The following is a 7,290-nucleotide window of genomic DNA, read 5'->3' as shown; positions in this document are numbered from 1 at the left end:
GGTTGTTCTTCACTTTTGCAATACTGCAGTTTGATATCTCCATTCCTCTTTGCTTCTCTGACGACGTGATACTTGATCTGAATATGTTTGGTCCTTCTATGTTGCACCGGATTATTTCCTATTGCAATGGCTGACTGACTATCACAATAGATAGGGACTCCCTCTTGAGTTGTGAATTTTAGCTCTTCTAGTAACCGCCTTAACCATACTGATTGATTTGTTGCTGCACACAGCGCCATGTATTCTGCCTCTGCAGTAAACTGAGCAATCGTGTCTTGTTTGCTTGTTTTCCATGAGAACATTGCTGAACCAAGGCTAAAGCAATATCCTGTGGTCGATTTCAGGTCTTCTCTGCAACCTCCCCAATCACTGTCTGAATACCCTATCAACTTTGGTTCCACAATTGCAGTGAATCTCATTCCCATGTCAATCGTCCCATTTATGTATCTGAGGACTCTCTTTGCTTCTTTAAGATGTTTGACCTTAGGTTCTTTGAGATACCTTAATAGATATGATGCAGAGAACATCACATCTGGTCTGGTAGCTGTTAGATAGAGCAAACCTCCCACTAGACTTTTGTAAATCTTTGAATCAGTCGAGACTTCTTCTTCTTTTTCTAGATCTTTGCCTTGAGGCATAAACGGAGTGCTCATAATCTTGCAGTCTTCCATGTTGAACTTCTTAAGTAGCTTCTTTGAATAACACTCTTGAGACATGAATATTTCTTCATCGCTTTGAGTGATTTCCATTCCAAGGAAGTAGCTTAGTAACCCCAAGTCCGACATTTCAAACTCATTCTTCATTGCCACTTTAAATTCTTCCACCATGTCTTCATCGTCTCCTGTCACAATGAGATCATCTACATATATGCACACTACCAGCAGTTTTCCTTGATTTTCTCTATTGTACAGGGCATGATCGTTTTCACTTCTCTTGTGAAAAATTCATCAATCCGGCTGTACCAAGCTCTCAGAGCCTGCTTCAGACCATAAAGTGCCTTGTGCAAATGGAGAACATGATTTTTTTTCCCTTCTTCCTCAAATCCGATTGGTTGTTCAACATATTTCTCCTCTTCCAGTGTGCCATTCAAGAACGCAGATTTGATATCAAGCTGAAACAATTTCCATTTTCTCTGAGCAGCAACAACAAGAATTAGTCTGATCGTTTCATGTCTGGAGACTGGAGCAAAGGTCTCCGGATATTCAACCCCATGTTGTTGGGTAAACCCTTTAGCCACTAACCGTGCTTTGTGCTTCACTACCTTCCCTTCTGCATCAGTTTTTAGCCTGAATATCCATTTGACTCCCACCACGTTCTTGTTCACCGGTCTTTTTACCAGTTCCCATGTTTTGTTCTTCTCAATCATCTTTATCTCCTCTTCCATTGCTTGTATCCATTCTTTGTGTTTTGTAACTTCTTCGAACAATGCAGGTTCTTCAGAACTTGCGTAGCAGCTTTCAATGAATCCTGAGTACTCAACATCAGCGTATGGAGCAGAGAGAAGAATATCATCAATTGACCTAGTCTTTCTGTTTGGTTGGCTTGAACTGCCTCCAAGACTGTCAAAATTCAGATTTAAGGGACTTGTTAGAACGTTCCTTCTCCCTCTGGCTTCATTGTCTCTTGAGTTTGGCTCATCAGCTTGCTGATCTTCTTTTGGTTCAGGTGAGATATCATAGTGTTTGATCACTTCCTTCTTTTCCCAATCCCATTTACTGTCTTCATCGAAGATGACGTCTCTGAAATGCCAATCTTGTTCTCCTTTAGTAGATACACTCTATACCCTTTCGTTTATGAACTGTATCTAACAAATATAGCCCTTTTTGACTTGTCATCCCATTTCTTCCTCTTCTCATCAGGTATGTGGACATAGCATATACTCCCGAAAACTTTCATATGACTTACAGATGGTTTTGAGTTATTCCAGGCTTCCAGAGGTGTCTTATTCTTCAGAGTTCTTGTTGGTGTTTGATTTTGAGAATAAGCTGCAACATGAACAGCTTCAGCCCAAAACTTTAGAGGTAGATCTTTTGCTTTGATCATAGCTCTCGCCATTTCCACTAAAGTCTTGTTTCTTCTTTCTGAGACTCCATTTTGCTGCGGAGAGTATGGTGCAGTGAGTTGCCTCTCAATGCCATTTCTTTCTAGGAATTCTGTAAATTCTCTAGAAAGATACTATGTTCCTTTGTCTGTTCTTAGCTTCTTGATTCTGTAATTTGCAATGTTTTCGACGAGATTCTTGAACCTTTTGAAAGTTTGAAATACCTCTGATTTTGCTTTCAGGAAGTAAACCCAAACCATTCTTGTAGCATCGTCAATGAAAGTAAGTATGTACCTGCTGCCATTGATAGATGCGTTCTGCATCGGTCCACACACATCACTGTGAATGAGTTCAAGCTTGTCGTTGGCTCTTGTTTCTGATTCTGTTGGAAACGAGTCACAACGGTGTTTGCTCAAGATGCAATTTTCACACTTTCCTTCTTCCACATTGAACTTGGGTAAGCCAATCACCATTTCTTTTGACTGCATGATCTTCAGATTTGAGTGTCATGTATGTCCAAGGCGTCTGTGCCATAACTCTGTTGATTCATCTTTAGCCACCATTGTTGTTTCTTCATTCGACAGCCACTTCAGGTGAAAGCTCTTGTTCACCATCTCTACTTCCTCCATTTTCTTTCCTGCACTATCGTGAATGATGCATTTGTTTTTCTTGAAGGTGACTTGATATCCGTTGGTGATCATTTGGGGAACACTCAACAGATTCTTGCCAATTTTAGGCACAAGAAAAACATCTTGAATGCCTCTTCTTCCTTTCCTCGTCACAACCTCAATTTCTTCCTTTCTTTCAGTCATCATCACAGCTCCATTTCCAACTCGAATTGGAACTTTGAAGTTTCTGTTGATTTTTGTGAAGAGTTTCTCGTTTGTTGTCATGTGATTTATGCACCCATTGTTGACCAGCCAAGTGTTTCCTTCACTTCGTTGCTTAAATTCTTGTCTTGCAATGAACACAAGATTTTCTTTCTCCATTGCCTTTGCTGTCTCTGCAGCCATTCTTAGCTCCCTCTCCGGTGAGCTTCTTCTTTCTTGCTTGGTGTCCCTCCTGGTCACCAGCTTTTTTCTTCCGACTTCTTGAGCCATGTTGTCGTTCCAGTGATCAGTGACGCTCTGATACTATGTTGAGTTTTGTAATTTGTTGTTTGTTTTGATTTCCGAGATAAAACAGAGAGTAAGAGAACTTCTTTCTTTTAAACTTCTATCATCGAAAATTACTTCCTCTTACTTGCTTTTCATACATATTTATAATTAAAAAAAAAAAAAGCAAGCTAACAACTCTCTGACACACACCATGCTCTCTTTCTTGCACACTTAACAAAAACACTTTACTAGACAAGTTTAGTCTAGTTTCATACCTAATACAAAAGTTTGATCATGACTTTTACCAACCTCGTTGACCTGTAACTACTAGTTTTTTCACTTGATTTCTCTGATTCATTTAGTTTGGTTTGGGTACAAAATAGGCATCATTCAACACTATTGGAAGAGTAACTAAAGCCATCTCCATCGGTGAAAAAATAAGGGTATAATATAAAAGAAAAAGGAAAAATAAAATTTTATAAGTTAACAGGGGAGATCCGTGTCTAAACACTTTAAAATCTCTAAGACACATTATGTGTCATCCTAACATTGGCTAAGTAATATTTATCTCCTTATTTCTTTTTTCATTCTTCATTTGTGAAAATAAATAAAAAAAACATTGTTTTTTCTTCTTTGTTTCGTTTCGTCTCTTCCCGAAGAGAGATGAGCAAAAGAAAATAATTATTTTTTACAGAAAATACCATACAATATTTTCTTTTTTTTTTATAGAAATGCCAGGTTATTTTATTCTTTTCCCAAATGCTACTCAAAAAATTATTACGATTTGATATTCCAACTGCCCGCAAAATAAAAATTATTACGTCGTTGCAAAACAGAAGATACCATTTTGACCGAGACATAGAACACACAGAGATATATATATACATATATATTATATCTTATATAATATGATAAGGTTTTCTCCTAACTTTGCATAACACGACGATATTTGGTGGCATATATTTTCCGACACCTGTCCTCACTTTTCAATTATTAAAATTTTTAATTTATTTTTCTTCAAAATACGTATATTTTATAATCAGTAAATTTAAATGATATTTCTGCACTAAATACATTGACATTTATACAATATCCTTTCAGTAATTATATATAGATATCATTTATCAATATTTAATATAATTAACATAAAATTATAATTTTGCATAGTTATCATTTATCAATATTTTATATAATTAACATTATAATTTTGCAAATAAGAAAGAATTAAATATTAATATCATAAATTTTGACAAAATAAATTTCCGATAATTAAAAATTTAAATATTAATATCATAATTTTGGAAAAATATAATGTGATGATTATTAAATTCTTTATTAATGTTGACCAAAAAAATATATTATTTGTTTCACAGATTTTTGGCCAAAATATCAAATCAATTTATTCTAAAAAAGTGTCAAAATAAAAAAAAATACGATATTTTATATTTATTTAATAGTAATTATTAACACAATTTATTGCATATTAATTCTTTAAATGTAACTCCCATGATGTTTAAAAAAAATAAAAACAAATCTTTCATCATAGAAATACACTTTAATGTATTAATTGCAATACAATTAGTGTTTTACAAAAAAAGACAAAAAAAAACATAGACAAAACTTATGGTATATTTATTTTTTGAAATATAACCATAACTCCCATGATGTTTGACCAAAAAAAAACCGAAAACCTCTCATACTACTACAAATTTATCAATAAATAGGTAGACAAAGTCTTCATCAAACATCATACTCTACCTCTCACATAATTTTCTAAAGTTTGTAATATTTAACTTTTTCCTTTATGTGACATTTGTAGGTTTTGAAATAAATAAGTTGAGCCAAAATTTGGGAGCATATATAGAAGTGAACATGTGAAATGTGGTTATTTATTAGAAAGAGTTAGATGAAGAAGGTCTTAGGCACATAACACATTCTCACTTGAAAATGTTGGTAAATGTTGCTTCGAATGCATATTTTGTATATCAATGTTGTAATTTGTTTTTCTTTTGATCCATTTGATAAATTTTTAAAATAAAATTTTTAGTTTTTGATCATAATTCATAAATCCTAATAGATTTTCTATCTTAGTCACAATATTTATGCTACTTATTACCCATGCTATATTTTATACAAGTGTGTTTGTATGTATTACCCATGAAAATGAGTTTAAACAAATATTAACTGTTTCGAATAATATTACTTTAAATTTGTTCCTTAACGTTACAACTGTGTTTGTATGTATTTATTAACTTTGTTTCCGATAACCATTTCCATAGTCTTTTACTTTATTTATAGGTTATGACTTCTGATGAGAAAGGTTTTGCAATGGTTTAGGGTTTAGGGTCGAGGAAGATTTTGACGTCTAGGTGATATATAACTCATGATATGGGTTTCAAAAGCCATGTGATTCTTCCAAATTCAGCTTTTATTTTCTTACACAATTTAGGCATAATTATTTTCTTAAAATATAATTAACATCTAATTTATTTTCACAACATTATTGTTTGGGTTATACTATGTATGCACATTTTTCTCTTCTCATATGTTCCATTATTTTTCCTAGCCATGATCGATTGTTGATGATGTGATGATAGTGCTTACCCGCAAACAGAGCAAGGCAATTGGATTTGACCATGTGTGCAAGTTTCATCAATACGCATTTAACAAGACTCACCTCTTCCACATGTTTATCAAGTCAAAAGATCCAAAGATCACCTTAAGCTAATCCCAGTTGCATTCTAGAGAGAGAGAGACGGAGGGAACGAGAGAGAAAAACAATGTCTTGGAGAAGTAGGAAGATTTGAGTTATCTCTTCTTCTATCCATTACATGATTTTTAGAAATAAAAACATAGAAAAAAAAAGAATAACTGTTGAACAATTATTTTACGTTCTCTTATGTTATGCAGTTAACACTAAAAAAATGTAACTCGATAATACAATGATATGTTTGGTCATTTTGAGTATAATAGAACTATATATATATATATATATATATCAATATATATTAATAACATTTTTTTTACTCAATTCTAAACTAAAATTCAGTTTGTATTTAGTATGTCCATTAGATATAAAGTACGTGACAAAAACATAGAAATATTTAACAGAGAACTTTCTTTTGCAAATGCAATTAATCAAGAAACAAAAAGAATTCTACTTCTAGAATACAAATGCATTTGAAGTCATTTGTATAATTCATTAAGATTAAAATATTTTATTGCTAAAACATTCAAATTATAATAATAAAAGTTTTAAGCATGTGTGAAGCATGCTGGTAATATATAAATATCAAAATTATTTATGCTACCTTTAGTTAACTAATTAATGAAATTAACTACACAGAGAATGAAGGAAGAACATGAGTTTCGGCTCAAGAAGAGGTTATTCGAAAAATTCAAGCTACTATCTCGTCCTTCTTGGAGGTGTATGGTTTTAGAAGATCTTGATGTTTTATAGATTATGTTAAAAGCAGACAAACTAACACGTAATGTCTATGCTCAGCCGCATTTTATTTTATACGTATCAATGTTCTTTTTTCAACGTAAAAACATGAAGAGCTCTATATATTATGGGATACAAACTAAATATTTTAAAGTAGCCTTTCATATTCACAAAAAATTTCAGCTGAATGCTTAACTAATCAATAGTCATTCATTTTAAGTGATCACTGACAATATTTATTTAAAAACAAAACAAATAACAAACATAAAACAATTTATCGAAACATAAAATATAAAATTTTAAATATTTTAATAAATCTAAGATATGTTAAAATCTATACTAATAAAAAGTAGGATCTATAAGCTCCTAAAAGCGTCCACCTACGATTTTAAACATCCAATTGTGATTAGACATGTCACTAATTAACATTTTTAAAAATCTCCAGAATTTTATATATTAAGAATTATTTTAAACAACCAATCATGATTTGACATGTCATTTATTAACATTTTTTAAATTTACAGATTTTTTTAGAAAAAGGAAAATTTTAAATTTATGGAAAATAAAAGAACTATGCACAATATCCCACATCGGCTAGAAAATTTTTAGACAATGGTTCAGAACCAGTATAAATAAGATTAATATACTTCCAACAACGAATGAGCAGGAAAGCTTGATTTATCAAGCGTCCAAGTTTAAAAGTTTTA

The sequence above is a fragment of the Camelina sativa genome, chromosome 3 (genome assembly GCF_030686135.1).
Source record: "Camelina sativa cultivar CO46 ecotype springtype chromosome 3, ASM3068613v1".
Lineage (NCBI taxonomy): Eukaryota > Viridiplantae > Streptophyta > Magnoliopsida > Brassicales > Brassicaceae > Camelina > Camelina sativa.
This window is presented reverse-complemented; position numbering follows the sequence as displayed.